Source organism: Phyllostomus hastatus, unplaced genomic scaffold, assembly GCF_019186645.2.
Source record: "Phyllostomus hastatus isolate PE091 unplaced genomic scaffold, TTU_PhHast_1.1 phas_contig_34, whole genome shotgun sequence".
NCBI lineage: Eukaryota > Metazoa > Chordata > Mammalia > Chiroptera > Phyllostomidae > Phyllostomus > Phyllostomus hastatus.
This window is the reverse complement of record NW_025333857.1, coordinates 28509456-28526707: the sequence shown is the minus strand read 5'-3', so window position 1 is coordinate 28526707 and position 17252 is coordinate 28509456.

Below are 17252 nucleotides of genomic sequence, written 5' to 3'. Positions count from 1 at the left end.
AATAAATAAATAAAATCTTTCAAAATAAATAAATACTGAATTTTACAAAGATGCAATTGTTTAATGGCAAGTCTTTCTGCAGCTCATACAATAATACACCAAGTGTTTATAATCCTGAATGTATCCAGAATTGGGTTTCAGAACTTGGCCAGAGGACGTGACTTGAATCACAGCCATTGTGTAAGAAAAATGACCTACATATTACACTTAGAAAGAAAGAAAATCTTTATTTATGCTAATCCCACTGAGTCTCTCTTTGTGTCGGCTCACACCCTCCTGAATGCTCATTTACAAATCATGGTCTGGTCCAAACCCCAGTGAGGCACCGAGGAAAGGGTGTGCTGCATCGCGACTGTCTCAGCTGCTGCCTCTGAATCCCATCTCTATGCTCTTGTTCTGCCATAGGCAGAAGCACACAATGGTTTCCCTTTACAGAGCCAGGACAGTGGCCACTTTGGATGCTCACGCCAAGGTCTGAGAGATGGAGGCATTCACGATGGAAGCTCCATGGGGGCCCATGGAGCCAGGAACCAACTTGAGGGATCTCCTGCCTGAAGGCACAGAGTGTATGTGGCTCTGGGGTCAGAGACTGAATTGAGATGAACAAAAAGAGGGTGGAAAAATCAGTGTTTCACTGGGAAACTGGAGGCAACTTGCTTATATCTTCCCCCAACTATAAATTCACCTCTGAGAGACAAGACTCACTTCCAGCAGGTACACTTGCTGACACTGACTGACAGCAGGCCTTGGGTGACCAGAGAACATTAATGAAGTTCTTCCACATGCTTCATTCAGTCACTGTCAGGATACGTGACCAAACATATAATTGAATAGCTCCTGGAGCCAGGAGCTATTCAATTATACAAAACCCTGCTGTATGCAGCAAACCCTGCTGTATGGTCTGGTCTGTGCCACACTTAAAAAGGTGGAACAGTGCTTTTATTTACTTTCATGTGTCAGAGCTTAGTGACTCCAGCTTGGGGGGCCAATAATCCCACAATTGCTAGAGCACAATAGACTTTGACTCATGAATGTGTTTTGCTAGATTCTTATCTGTGCTTCTAATCCATATAGGAATGAGGGAAACCAAACACTGCCATTACCCACCAAGGAGCTCTGTAAAGATGACCTTCCAATGATCCGTACACGCACCAACCTCTACATGTACAGGACTTTTTCCAGGTGCCAACATGAGCAACATTAACTGGCACAAACAAGCCCCCCCCCCCCCAATCTGGGTAGAGAAGTCCTGTATTATCTGAAGTCAATGGAAATATAAGTAGGTGTCACTTTTCTTGGCTTTGCTTCTCCCACCTATGTACATTTGATGCCTAATAAAAAGTGACTTTCAATATTTGTGCTCATTCTCTGGTTTCTACTGCAATATTAAATGCATCTAGAGTTGAAGACCAGTAGAAGATATTAAGCTCTCAGTTCCAAGGAATGCAAGTAAAGAAAACAGTCTGCTGGAACCCATTTTATTTGAAGGTGAAGGTTGCTTGTAATAATTTCTTCAAGGGATGCATCATTCTCTATGTCTGAGTGGGTGTGTCAGTTAGCTATGGCCACAATAATGCTGTGTAACACACAGCCCTGAAAGCCTCTGTGACTTACAACAAGCACTTATCACTCACCTGTCTGGGTGGTCAGTGAGGCAGCTCTGCTGACTTTGGCCAGTCTCACTCCCAGCTGTCAGCTGTTATTGGCTGGCTTTGATTAGGGACCTGAGGCAATTCAGCTCGATTCCACATGACTCTGATCTTGCATCTGAAGAGCCCAAGTGTGTTCTCACGGCTACAACAGACACAAGAAGAACTAGTGGACAAGGTTCCTTGAGACTTAGGCCTAAGAATGGCACCTCATCATTTCCATGGCATTCTATTGGCCCGAGCAAGTCCCAAGGCCAACCAGGATTCAGGGAGATTGGGAAGCCCTGCCTCTTTAGTGAGAATTGCAAAGCCACACACCAGAGTGTTTGGCGATAAACACAAGGTTTGAGGCAATATGCAATAAATTCATCAGAATGAGGTCCACCCCCAGTAGTAGTTCTAACCAGGATTTTGGAGGGTACTCAAGAGCCATATTCCTATTAACCTCCTTAAATACCCATGGGAAAGGGTAGAGATAGTTACATCTGATAGTTAAATCTTGCAGAGCTTTTTCCAAGCTGGAGGCCTTAACTGTTGCCATGGGGTGCCCCTAACTAGAGTTTCATCCACAAAGTACCCAGTGACGATGATCTTCAGCAGTGGACAGAAAAGGGCACCCTGGAGGCCATGAGGGTGGTAGCCCAAAGCAGCTGGGAGAAGAGCCTTATCCTAAGAGTCTGGGGAGCGAGTTTCAAGTGCTCTTTTCGAGGAGCATCAGGGTGAGTGAGGTGCACTGAGTGAGGAGCCCCATTTCTCCAGCCTGCCTCACTGAGGAGCCTCCGCCAGAGAGCAGAGAGCAGAGAGCAGGGGAACTGGGCCTGCGCAGCCTGGGCTTCTGCTGACGGAATCAAAGGGGGCACTGGCGGGAGCTGTGGTGGAATCCCCTTCAGCTCCGAGCTCGGGAGCCTGATTTTCACCACAGGCTGTTCCTGTGGCCCACAGGGAGGGGCTCCACAATCATTTCTGAACTCTTGTCAGTCTTACCAACTCAATCTGGCTCCCTGTCCTGGGCAGTTACTAGGGTTTTTTGCACCGTGAGGCAGAGGCTGCTACAAGGTGCTCACAAGTCTCAAGGCAGTCGGTCACACATCTGAAGGACAAAAAGGGATCAGCTGAGTTCTGTGCTGCTTCAGGAGAGTCAGTACTGAACCAAAAATTGAACAACCAGCACACAACACTACATTTAAATCATTAGCCCAAGAGACAATGAATCGGGAAAAGTTCGTTCAAATAAATCAACTAAAGAGATGTTTGTTCAACTAAATAAATTCTGATCAGAGCCTCTGGTCCCTCTGTGGGGTCCTTATTAAGGGGTGTGGGAGCTTGCGTGGGCATCCTAAGGCCCCACTAGCACTCAGAGTGCTTCATCCAAGCGCTAGGACAGTTTACGAGATTTTTCTGTGCAGCCTGACCCATCAGCTCCCCCTAGCGGCCAGTAGTGGACACACCCAAGCATGAGCCAGTCTTCAAATTAAGTGTTTTTTCAAACAAGAATTCATGGGTGAAACAAGCCAGGCAGTGAAAGACAAATACCATATGATCTCACCTTTAACAGGAGCCTAAACAAACAAACAAAAAAAAAAACAAAGAAACAAGCAAAATATAACCAAAGACACTGAAATAGAGGACAGGCTGACAGTGACCACAGGGGAGAGAAGAAGGAATTTCAGGGGACAATGGGAAGGGTTCAAAGGAACAAATTTAAAGGACACATGGACAAAAACTAGGGGGAGGGTGGTAATGGGAGGGAAGTGGGGAGGGTTGGGAGAGTGGGCTGAATTGGGAGTAAAAGGGAGAAAACTGTACTTGAACAATGATTAAAATAAAATTTAAAAAAAGAATTCATGGGTTACAAAAATCACTGTAATGTAATCTCCACTAATCCCACTGTGCTGTAGTATTGAGGCAGAAAGCTGGGCAGATGGCTGTCAGCAAGACCCCTACACACCTTAGTCCTCAGTGCCAACAGATCCCATAGAGAGTGATGACTCTTTGGATTGAATTATAAGGGAAACTCAGAAAGTTATTTGAAAATGTAAGTGTAACTTCAGTTCACCAAACAGAGAAAGGTCAGTCTTTTTGTTTTTCTTTTGGCAGGCAACTTCAAGAAATAAAATGTTACATACAGAAACACCATGTATCTACAAACATTTTTTAAATGGAATAAACCAGAAATCTAAGATTGTAATGGTGTCATTTCACAAAACTGTGTGCATGTGCCTGGGCCACAAGCTAAGATATATTTGTCAGTGGGTAGAGTAGAAGTTTAAAAAGTTTGCAAAACCCAAAACCAGAGCATAATTCAACCAGGTCCTTTGTGCTTTCAGTCCCTCATGGCAAGAAATGCTGGGAATCATCTTCAGACGCCCATTTTGACTCGTCCTGAGTCCAGGACTTGCGGGAGGGGGCGGCACAAAAGCAGGGGAACATACAGTTCCTGGTTGTTGAGAGGTTACGACAAACAGCCACATACACAGGAAAAACAGCCGTAGTGTCAGTTGTAGTACAGCAGGCACCTGAGAAAGGACAGGGCAGGCAGAGCCAAGGATAGGCAGGAGAGCGGTGGGAACAGAAATGGGGGTAGGGGCCTGGGAAGAACTGTCCCAAGCTGTGTCCTGAAGGAAACCAAGGGCATGAAAGTGCTGGAGGAAAGGGAGGCTAGAGTTGGAAAGGACTCTCAGGCTAATGTCATTACCAGCTCTTTTTTTTTCCAGGTAAACCATGTTTATAGCCTCATGGACTATAAATGCTTCAGAGGTGGTAGCACCTTTCTCTTTCAAGTTAGCTTATTTCTCCCTCTTTTAACTTCTCCTTTTAATTTTTTTATTGTGATAAAATATATATATATATAACATGAAATTTGCCATTTTAACTATTTTAAGTGTACTTTTCAGGGGCATTAAGTACATGCACATTGTGGAATAACCATCTCGACCATCCATGTCCAGAACTCTTTCAGTGGCTGTAACAGAAATGGTTACCATGAAGCATTATCTACCCATTTCCCACTTCCCCTCCCTTGACAGCCTCAGTTCTACTTTCTGTCTCTGAATTCACCTTTCTGGATATCTCACGTAAGTAAAATCATGCAATGTTTGTCCTCTTGTGTCTGGTTTATTTCACTTAGCATGATATTGTCAAGGTTTGTCCATGTTATAGCATGTGTCCGAATTTCTTTTTTAATGACCGAACATATACATTGTATGTATATGCTACATTTTCTTTATCTATCTGTAGAGAATACTTGGGTTGGTATCAGCACCTCATATTAAAATGAAGGAGATGGACCCAAGATGGTGGAGGATAAGTGGAAGTTACACTCACCTCCTCCCAGGACCAAACTAGAATTACAAGTAAACTGTAGAGAAATCATTCAGAATAACCAACCGAAAAGTAGCTGGAGAGAAGCCTTATAGCCAAGGACATACATAAGGAACACCATTACCACAACGAGACTGGTAGGGATTGCAGAGGCACAAGAGAACTGGCTGGGCTCCTGTGAGCAGCAGCTAAAGTTCTGGAGGGATATTTCAGTGGCCAAGGGTTCCCCCTGAGAAGTGTGGGGTCTAAAACCCAAAGTTGGTCTCCAAAGCCTATAGCACCAGAACTAGGAAAGGAACCCAAATAACATCAGGCTATGAAAAACAGTGGGGTTTCTGTCTGTCAGAGAGAGACAGCCAGAGATGCAGAAAGTCTCTTAAAGGACCAATGTACAAAATTCTATTTGTAGCCACTTACCCTGGGCTCTGGCAGAGAGAGGGCAGAGTGGACTACAGGCACAGGAAGAGAGTCTGTGGCTGGTGGCTCTGCAGAGAGAACTGAAGGAATAACCATCAGGATCCCTGTGCTAAGTCACTCCCCATACTGGAAATCCATCTTAGGCAGAGCATACCCCTCTAAGTGGCATCATCACAAGGGCAAGCAATAGCTCTGCCCACAGAAATTACTCTTCCCCACCCTGTGAAGCTCAGGCCAAGCCTGCTGAGTATCGCTTGAGGCTGTATCAATGATTAAGTTTAACAACTAAGGTGGAGCTCTGGGAGTTTTGAAACTTCAGCTGACCCTCCCCTGGGCCTGATGCTGGTAAAAGCCAGCCTTGGTGCACAGCACAATTCTTTCTGCACACACCCAGGCCCAGCAGAGGGAGCCATGAGTTCTGCATCACTGATACCACCAAGCAGATTGCCCAAGGCCAGTCACAGGCAGGGTTTATTTTAGGCCTGCACCAGGGTCTTTGCAGATCTACCAAATACATAGAAACAAACACAAAGAGGTAGCCAAATGGGAAGACAAAGAAACAGACTCCAAATAAAAGAACAAGAGAATCCAGCAGAAGAAGAACTGGATGAAATGGAGGCAAGCAATTTATCAGATAGAGAGTTTAGAGTAATGATTATAAGGATACTCAACAACATGAAAAAAGACATAGAAACCATAAAAAAGGACCACTCAGAAATAAATAATGCAATATCTGAAATAAATAATGCACTGGAAAGAATAAACAGTAGGTTAGATGGAGCAGAAGATCAAATCAGCGATTTGAAAGACAAGGTAGAAAAAAATAAGCAGTGCTGTAAAAAGAAAAAAGAAAAAGAATGAGGAGAGCTTAAGAAACCTTTGAGACAACATGAAGCGTAACAACATCCACATCACGGGAATACGAGAGGGGAAGAGAGTGAGCAAGGGATTAAGAACCTACTTGAAGAAAAAAATGACCAAAAAGTTCCCTAATCTGGTGAAACAAAAAGACACACAGGTCCAGTAAGTGCAGAGAGTCCCAAACAAATGGACCCAAAGAAACCTACAGCAAGACACATCATAATTAAAATGGCAAAGCTTAAAGACGAGGAGAGAATCCTCATAGCCACAAAAGAAAAGCAGGTAGTTACCTATAAGGAAGCTCCAAATAGGCTGTCATCTGATTTCTCAACAGAAACATTTCAGGACAGAATGGATTGGCATGAAATGCTCAAGGTGATGAAAAGCAAGGACCTACAACCTAGAGTACTCTATCCAGCAAAGCTATCATTTAGAATGGAAGGGCAGATAAAGTGCCTCCCAGACAGGGTAAAACTAAAGGAGCTCACCATCACCTAGTTCATCCCTTTCCCAATGAGCATGTTTTGCCATTGCATAACTGGTGAGAGGCGGGGGGGTGCAAATAGCTGATCTTCCCAGTTCACTGGTTTCCAGACCAAGAGGAGTCACACTCCAGGTCGACAAGACTGCCTCTCCTTCACTAAAGTAGAGATTGTCATGAGATCCTGAACTTTTTGCTTACCATGAAAACTGGATCAGACTTTGGGCTTCAAGGGGAATAAGAGATGAGTACATTTGTGTACAGAGGGAGGGTGAACTGAATTCTGGGTTACCAGATGGACAGACCATCGCAGCTTTTGGTACTATTCACCAAGCATTCTGGCTCTCTCCTGGCCTGGGTACACAGTAAGATTGCACTCCTGCCCCCGCCTCCTTGTAGCTGGAAGGCACTGAGTGACAAGTTCAGTTCTTTGCCTTTTGTTTTCTCATATTACCAAGAAAGTGGTCTGTGGATCAACATTTTAGAAACTACAAATACAGTTTCCAATTAAACAGTCCAAAAAAAGAAAGAAAGAAAGAAGGTAGACATAAAGGGATTGTTGGTCTAATAAAGGCCTGGAGCAGATGGGAGATGATATTAAGAGAATAGGGGCCAGTGTTGGCACCTGTCTGGTAACCTGTGAAGACCAAAGTGTCTCTCTTTGATCTTCACAGTTGGTGACAGGCTGAAGACTGGTGGACTGACATGCTTTAGTTAGTTTACCTGCTCAGTATCACTGTCTCTAGCCCATCACCAACTCTCCAGGGACTTGCATGGAGATTACAGAGCAATCGAGTGAACAGCAAAGTGTGTTCTTGGGCATGACATTATGAATGAGACTTTGTGTTTTGCATAACGTGTGTCTGCTGGCACTAACTCACTAACTCCAATTCAGCAGGCCTGGCAGGCTTTCCTGGAGGAAAGGTCCATTAGGAGGGTCCATTGGACAGCACTCACATGTACTAAATTAGGTTGATCCAAACCTGCCACAGAAACAGTTTCATAGGGTTTCCTAGGATCCAGGAATTCACTGTTGTATAGTCATTCTGGTGGGATGCGAAAGGTCAGGGGAGAAGGGTCTTAAGACAGTGGTGATGGCTTCATGTTACCAAGGATCCCAAAGGAATCAGGCACAGTACATGAATTAGTCAAGTCACCACTTTGACCCAGAAAGGCAACAACACTCTCTTCAAGGTACCCCAGCACCTTGGGTAGGCGCCCTGGTTTCTGCCATGGAACTCAAAGAGAAAGGTCTTTGTAATCAGGAAGCTGAAAATGTTAGCAGAGGCCAGCGAGGGGCAGCTGGCTTTCTGGATGGGACACATCTTCCACTCCAGTGAAATCAGCAGCCTGGCCTATAAGCTTGATTTATTCTGGAAAAATGAGAAGTGATTGGCTTTTCATCACTGAGTTTGTCTGTTCACACTCTGTTGTTGTCAAGTCCATCTTCTCCTTTAGTTGGGATTGTTATGTCCCTTCAAATGCTGGCCTCTCATTTGGCTGCTCCAGCTTACATTCAGAAGTGGATCTTCTTCCAAATGGGATGTTACCACTCAGTGGTACTCAATAGCTGGGTAGCAAGCAAACAAATGAATGCACAGACATCACGAATGCTGGAGACCAGGCAGGTTGTCATGATAGGGACAGTGGCTCCATGGCCTCTGCATATACCCTGCAGGCCAGGGCACAGGGGACTGCAGATGTGGCGGGCGCCTTGGCACCACACTGGGTGTTGACGGCTTTTCACTGGGTCTCCGTTAAGGAGCACTGCGTGCAGTGAAGGAGTCTCACAGCACAGTGAGGCTCTGATGCCTGGGAGTCACAGGGAAAGCGGTGATGGTGCTCCAGCAGCTGCTGAAATACTTTTCTGAGTCCAAGAGGGATTGATGCATTTTCTACCATCCTCCTTAATCTCCTTTCATGCATAATAACCTGATAAGGTATCAGCTACAGACCATTTTTCAAAACTCTAAAGTCTTCTTTTCCTAAGCTCATTCATGCTAAAATTTCTAAGAAAGCAGGAGGATTTAGCTGGCAGCAAGGAATAAGGCCCACCCAATACACAGTGTGGTCTCCACAAAGTGATTACCAGATTAGTTTGCTTGGGCTGCTGTAACAAATTACTGCACTCTGGATATCTTAAAAGAACAGAAATTTATTTTCTCACTATTCTGGAGGCTAGAAGTCCAAAATCAAGGTGTTGGCAGGGTCGTGCTCTCTCTCTGAAGATTCTAGGGGAGGATCCTTCCTGATTCTTCTAGCTTGGTGGTTGCCAGAAGTCCTTGGCATTCCTTGGCTTACAGACACATCACTCCAGTCTCTGTCTTCACACGGCTGTCTTCTCCATGAGCGTCCATGTGAGCATCTCCCTCTGCACATAAGGACACCAGTCACTGAGGCAGGGCCCTCCCAGGGCGGCAGAGTGTTCAGGTTAAAGCCGTGGCCCAGAGAAGTTCTGGGGCACGGCAGTGCTGGTCCGTTTGCAATTCACTTAACTTCCTTGATTCACTAATCTCTCACTTTAACTTGACTAATTACATCTACAAAGGCCCTATTTCCAAATAAGGTCACATTGTGATGTTCTACATGAACATGAATTTTGGGGAATATTAGTCAACCTGGGACAGTGAGTAAACCCAGGAATGGAAGTCTTTCTGCCTGGGAGCTAGGGGCATGTTCCAAGGTCCTTCTCCCAAGCATACCTTTACCTTAGCCTCTGTTCTGCCAGTAGGGAGCTATAATGGTTGAAGACTTACCTGGGCCAGGCCTTATATAGTTTTACATGCAGAAGCTCAGCACATTGCCACAGAAATCTCAAGACATTGTACTGCCATCATCATGTTTGGAAAAAGAAGACACTGAAGGTGCTGAGAAGGGAGGCGAGTGGCACCTGGCCACCTCTGCCCCATGTCTTTAACCCAGACCCTCTGCTGCGCTCAGGGGGACAATCGCTAATCAGAGCATTTAGGTCTGGACAAGGTTTGCTTTTGTCTGTTTATTTCGCTTTTTGTATTTCCAAGGAATGTAAAACTACATTACATGGGGAACTACTATATCAATATCCAAATATTTTCAATAAAAAAAAACACTTGAAAAGTGAATTAATCATAACTCAAACCCTGTAGCAATGAAGAAACACAAGCCTGCCTAAGAAAACAGAATAAATCTCTTCAGATGGGTTATGTACAGCTAACTTAAACCACGTCCCGGGGTCAGACACCTTGGTGCTATGAGTTGGGGTTTTACCAGGAGTGATGAGCACTGTGTTAGGAAGGCACCAGACCTGCCTTTTCCTCGATTACGGGAGAGCCAGTCTCCCTTTTCAGGGGCAGCCTGGAAGAAGCAACAGTCTTCTCCGCCCAGTTACATCCTTTCTACCTGAGCATCTGAGACGTCTCTTCCATGGGGTGCCTCCTGCCCCGCTGTGACTGTGAGACTGATGCTCATTGCTAGAGACACTGAACAGCCAGACACTGCAGAGGAACCACACTGCCTAACATCACCTCTCACCCCTGCAGGGTAACCCACAGCTTCTCTCCACACTCTAGTGACATCAGCACTGTGGCCTGGGGCCACCTAAAGCCACTTAGTCATTCTGTCGCAATTTTACTGAGGGCCGACTAGGCACTAGGTAGGGAAGGCATGGACATGCCAGGGTGACACGATGGACTAGTCACTATCCTCCTGGACCTTATGTTCTGCTGGGAAGACAGACATTAAAAAAACAAATGAGTTCATCAGAGAGTGAGGAGGATGAGAAGATGATGACGGGGGGTGACGTGATAGGCAGTGCCTCCTGGGAGGGCAACATGAGTTTGGGGTGCTCAAGGAGAACCTCTGTCAGGAGATGATGTCTGAATGAAGAGCCGAGCCAGGAGAAGGCAGGCCTTGGCCAGGCTGAAGCAGGCCTGAGAACCACGATCCCCCCAGTGAACAGAGTTCTGCTGTTGGTGCTCGGTGCCCCGATACACCTCCCAATCAGTACGGTCACAGCAACGTCACTGACTAGGTCAAGCGTAGATTAAACATACAGATTTATTTGTGAAGATCTCACTCTGATTGTAAATAAACGTGCATGCAGAGTTGATGTAATTTTGCTGCGTGTTCAGTGTTGGGAAGCGATGCACTCCTTCAAGGCAGTGAACAGGCTTCCCTTTAGGAACACCTTCTGCTTTAACTTAAAATTAAATAATGGGCACTAGGAAGGAAATTATTATTATTATTATTATTATTATTAATCTTCATGCAAGGACATTTTTTCAGTGCTTAGAGAGAGAGAGATACCAATGTGAGAGAGGAACAACTGGCTGTCCCCCATCCCTGTCCCTGCCCTGACTGGGGATCGAACCTGCCACCCCAGTATGTGCCCTGACTGGGGATCGTACTGGCAAACTTTTGGTTCATGGGACATCACTTCAACCTAGACATGCCGGCCAAGGCAAAAAATTATTTTCTTTAAACCAAAGGCCACCTCTGTCGTTCTTCTGTAAGTTACAGTGAGCCCAGACTATGTGAGTTAATGCTCCCTGAACCCTAGAGAAGGTATAGATGGCAGGAAATGGCTGGGATGGAGTTCCCAGAACTGGGGCTCCTGTGGGTGTTGTCTGTCTTGTGTGGGGATAGGGCTGGGTAACCAGCCTCAAGCTTCCACTTGCTACCCTCCTCTGTTCTAAAAGGCTGCTAGTGTGTAGTCATTGGGCATCCACGGGGACACCAGCTCAATGGCAGATACAGAGGATGGCTCTCCCAACATCCATGTCAAGCGCCTCTAGCTTATTCCTCTTCTATAACCTGGAAAGCTAAATTACGTTTCTTCATGTCCTTTGCAGACAAGGTGCTAGCATGCAATGTCGTTCTGGTTCTACCTAGGGGATGACTTACAGCTGGTTGGCAGATGCACCTGGTTCTTCTGGTGCTGCCATGGCAGTTTTGGGTACCCCATCCCTAAATTCCCAGGTGCTGAAGAGTAGGGAGCAGCAGCCCTGGTTCTGCTGGAGTCATACTAAGCCCATGTTTTCAAACTTCACTGTCTATCAGCATTACCTGGAAGACCTGGTAAAGCACAGGTTGCTGGGCCTCATCCATAGTGTTTCTCATTCCATGGGTCTGTGGTGGGGCCTGGGAATTTGCATTTCTACCAAATGCCCAGGTGATGCTGATGCTGCTGGCCTGAGAACACACTTTGAGAGCAACTCTTTTCAGGTCTCTTCACTTTGTTCTGGCTGCACTATCTTTGGCTGCACTGTTCCCATATATGACTTCCAAAGCTGTGTGGTCTTCCCGGAGACTGTCAATCAGGTAGTACCCTGTGGTTAAGGCCTTTTTCCTTACACTAGCTTGAAGTGAACTCTGTTGTTTGCAGCTAAGAACCTTGACCCTTACAATGCCCTTGATCTTCTTCACCAACACTTTAAATGTTCTTATAATTCGTACTGAATCCTCCCCATCTCTTTGTTGGGATCTAGGTGTCAATTCTCTATCCTGGCCCTATTTCGTTTTTTAAAAAATTGATTTGAGAGAGAGAAATGTTGATTTGTTGTTCCGCAAATATATGTATTCATTGGTTGATTCTTGTATGTGCCCTGACCAGGAATCAAACCTCAACCTTGGCATATCAGGATGACACTTCAACCATCTAAGCAACCCAGCCAGGGCCCTGGCCCTACGTGTTACAGTGGTCACGTGACAACCCCTGTCCTACCCGGTGTTCTTCCACCTCACAACCCTATCTAAACCACCGCCCCGTGTTCCACAGCATTCCCAGCCTCCCACCTTCTCCAAACATAATCAAACCAGGAATGTCCGCTGAAGAACAGGGTTAGGGTCTGTTGTTACAAAGCCAACAATGTGTCTTGAATTTAGGACTGAAACTGAAGTCCCCACAGAAAATAAAGTTGTAAGAAAGTCTTTATATCTACCAAAAGAGAAAACCAGCCATGCTTCAGACTCAGTTTTTAAAGATTTGATCCTTTTGTTGTTTTCAGTAAAGTGTCTTAATGTGAGATATAAAATTAAAAACAGCCCAAAAGAGCCCTCTTTGAAAGTTATGTGAGTGGATAAGATTGATAAAATGGCATCTTGCTAGACACGTCTATTTAAAAAATTGGTTAAAAGATATTATTTACCCAATGAACCATAGGGCTCAAAAAAAAAAAAAACCCACCTCACAATAATAACAGTCCCTCAGGTAAATGCCACTTCCGACAGTTTTTTAAATGTGTATCATTTACTTGATAAAGCATAACAGCCTACCCGGAGAGGAGTTATGGTCTGCTGCATAAATAGGCATTTGGACAGCTTTAAAAATGCATACTCTTTACATCCAAGTGCCAGGTGAAAATCCCCACAGAAACTGCTTATTATGAGCAAAGAGCAACCACTTTTCAAAACCGAGAGGTGATCGGGCTAAAGGGTATCTTTCAAACTTTTCTTCTCCAAGAGCTACATAAACATCTACTTACTCGCTTGTCGAAATGACCACTAGCAGCTTCAGGTCCTGGGTTGACAGAGAGGGTATGTGAACTGGTCGTTCCTGAGCTCAGACTGCTGGATGTCCCCACCCTCGTCTGAGCACCAGAAGCATCTGGAAGCCTGTCCAGGTCCCGCCCCAGATAGGCTGGGACACAGAGTGTTCTAAAAGCTCCCCAGGTGATTCTGGTGTGCAGTCAGGGTTGAAAACTTCCACGCTGGATAAAGAATTTGAAGCCCAGAGAGGCCAAGTGACTTGCTCACGATCACACAGCAAGCCTGGGAAGAACCCAGGTATCTGGATCGTAGGTTTCACTTTTTTTTTAAACCCCTCGTATTTGTACAGTTCTTACAAGGTATTCTTTCCACAACTCTGCTCTAAGAGTTAAGAAATCTTTTTTTAAAAATATATTTTATTGATTATGCTACTACAGTTGTCCCATTTCCCCTGCTTCATTCCCCTCTACCCTACATACTCCCTCCTACCTACATTCCCCTCCTTTAGTTCATGTGCATGGGCCATACATACAAGTTCTCTGGTTTCTGCATTTCCTATACTATTCTTAACCTCCCCTGTCTATTTTCTACCTACAATTTATGCTACTTATTCTCTATACATTTTCCCCTTCTCTCCCCTTCCCACTCCCTCACTGATAACAACCCTACATGTGATCTCCATTTCTGTGACTCTGTTCCTGTTCTAGTTGTTTGTTTTTGTTTTTTTGTTTTAGGTTTGGTTGTTAATAGCTGGAAGTCTGTTGTCATTTTACTGTTCATGTTTTTTATCTTCTTTTTCTGAGATAAGTCCCTTTAACATTTCATATAATAAGGGCTGGGTGATGACGAACTCCTTTAGCTTGACCTTATCTGGGTAGCACATTATCTGCCCTTCTATTCTAAATAATAGTTTTGCTGGAAGTAATCTTGGATGTAGGTCCTTGCCTTTCATGACTTGGAATACTTCTTTCCAGCCCCTTCTTGCTTGCAAGGTTTCTTTCAAGAAATCGGCTGATAGTCTTATGGGCACTCCTTTGTAGGTAACTCTCTCCTTTTCTCTTGCTGCTTTTAAGATTCTCTCCTTACCTTTAATCTTGTGTAACTTAATGATGATGTGCCTTGGTGTGTTCCTCCTTTGGGTCCAACTTCTTTGGGACTCTCTGATGCTCCTGGACTTCCTGAAAGTATATTTCCTTCACCAGATTGAGAAAGTTTTCCTCCATTATTTGTTCAAATAAATTTTTAACTTCTTGCTGTTATTCTCCCTCCAGCATCCCTCTCATTCGGATGTTGGAATGTTTAAAGTTGTCCTGGAGGTTCCTAAGCCTCTCCTCATTTTTTTGAATTCTTGTTTCTTCATTCTGTTCTGGTTGAATATTAACTACTTCCTTCTACTCCAAACTATTGATTTGAGTCCCGTTTTCTTTCCTTTCACTGTTGGTTCCCTTTATTTCACTTTTCATATCCTTCACTTTTTCCTCTATTTTGTGACCAACCATATTCAACCAATTCTGTGAGCATCCTGATTACCAGTGTTTTGAACTGTGCATCTGATAGGTTGGCTCTCTCTGCGTTGCTTAGTTGTATTTTTTCTGGAGCTTTGATCTGTTCTTTCACTGGGCCATTTTTTTTTGTCTTGGCACACCTGTTATATTAAGGGGAGGAGCCTTAGGTGTTCACCAGGGTGGGCTAACCTATGTCGCTGCGTGGTGGCACTGTATGTGGGGGAGGGGTTTGAGAGGGAACAGTGCCACTTGCTCTACTCTCTACTGGTTTTCTGTCACTTCTCCCACTACCCACAATCAAATAGGGCCTTTCTGGTGCTGATTCCTGGGCGGGTGGGCTTATGTACATTCTAGGACCCTGTGGGTCTCTCCAACAAACTCTTCCTTGAGGCTGGGAATTTCTCCCACTGCTGCCTCAACACATAGGTGTTTTCTATCAGAAGTTTGAGGCTTTATTTCCCCGCTCTGGAAGCCTGAGTTGCAGGTCTGCCTCACTCCCCAGTTGTTCCTCCCAGTTTATCTGCTTGTGAATGTGGGACCGCCTGCTCCACCAGCCCCTGCCTTGCCCACCCTAGCCCTCCAGCCATCACTTTGCCACAAGTCCTCTCCACTTGGCTGCCAGTCTCAGCCCCTCCCACTGGTCTGGATGAATGTTTCTTCTTTAACTACTTGGTTCTTGGACTTCCATATAGTTTGGTTTTCTATCAGTTCTCATTGTTTGTTTTTAAATTTGTCGTTGTCCTTCTTTTGGTTGTGCAAGGAGGCACAGTGTGTTTACCTATGCCTCCACCTGAGCCAGAAGTCCCCTAGGTTTCACTTTGAACTGCTACTTCACACTAGTTCCTTTCCTTTTAGAGTTGCCTTTGGCTTTATTTTTAATGTGATTTCATGCTTTATTACGTCTACATTTAAAGTGTATAATGGTGTGCAGGTAATTATACAATTACATTACTACACATTTAGAGAACACAAAGGGAAAAATACATTTCCATTCCCCAGATATCAATTCAATCCATATTTTTATACTAATTGTACTAGATTCCCTTAGATTCCATTTCCTTCTCCCTATATTTTCCCCACTTGTAAATGTGAATTTGTATGTTTGTATATTTTACAATTTTATACTCCAAGTATTCTACCTCACTATAAAGTCTCTTTTGGTTTTATATCGCAGTTGACCCTTGAACAATGTGGATACTGGGGTGCTGACTCACTGCACAGTCAAAAACCCACGTGTAACTTTGACTCCCCTAAAACTTAGTTGTCTCTTAGTATCCACGGGGACTGGTTTGAGGACCCCTCACAGAAACCAAAATCTGTGGATGCTCGTCTCCTTTATAAAAGGGCACAAAACAACACATACTGTCATCCCACCACCTCTGTAGACTCCACCTTGGATCAGAAACTGTTTAGGTATTTATTGAAAAAAATGCATGTATGAGTAGACCTGTGCAATTCAAACTCATGTTGTTCAAGGGTCAATTGTAATTTTTAAAGTAATATATGCTCCCTGGCCAGGTATCTCAGTTGGTCAGAGTGTCATCACAATATGCCAAAGTTGTGAGTTCCATCCCCGATCAGGGTATGTACAAGAAGCAACGGATGAGTGCATAAATAAGGGGAACAACAAATCAATGTTTCTCTCTCTCTGCCCCCCTTCCATTCTCTCAAATCAATAAATTAAAAAAAATTTAAGTATGTTCACTGAAAATTTCAAAGAATATAAATATGCACAGGATAGAAAATGGAAGGCCCTAAACCCTCCCCATCCCAGTTTCTAGAGAAATCTTTTTTCTATACACATTCTAAAAATGGGATTGTATGATGGGTGCAGTTCTGTAATTTGTTCTTTTTTTTTCTTTTTCTACTTAATGTTTGGGGCATCTTTCCATGTTAGTACACAATGTACCTTATTTATATTATTTCATGGAATGGATATTCCAAAATTCAGTTAACCAACCTCCTACTGAAATACTTAAAAGCCTTTTGTATCAAACACAGATAAACATACAAACAACTAACCAAGTGAATATCTGGGCTTCCTAACTCAGGCTACAATCCGGCCTGGCTGGCACTCCGAGGGGCACCTCCCAATGCCAGTGTCCCAGTGCACACACTGTGCTCTGAAGATAGAGGGCTGGGGAGGACTCCTGTCACTGATGCCCAGACCGTGGAAAAGGGAAGGAAAAAAGCAACCCACAAGGAGTGACTCTGATAATCTGCCTCATATCCAAGGCAACTCAAAGAACAGGGAGGCCAGGCCCAGGATGCTCCTGATCTACATGTGCTTTCAGAAATCCCTAAAGCTGCCATAGTTCAAGGACTTCATAGTCCTTGCCTCAGTTCAAGGACTTCAGGTCTTCAGAGCAGGCTAACCTTGTTCCCTGAGCTCCGCCTTCTGCTAACAGCTCAGGGAGAGGAGGCAAAATGTAAGTAGAGACATTCAGCTATAGCTACACAGGTGATTTGGGTTTTGGTTTTTGCCTTTAAAAAAAAACATCAAGGAAGAAAGAAAATAGAAATTTGTTGCCAAAAGAGTGAATTTTACAAAAA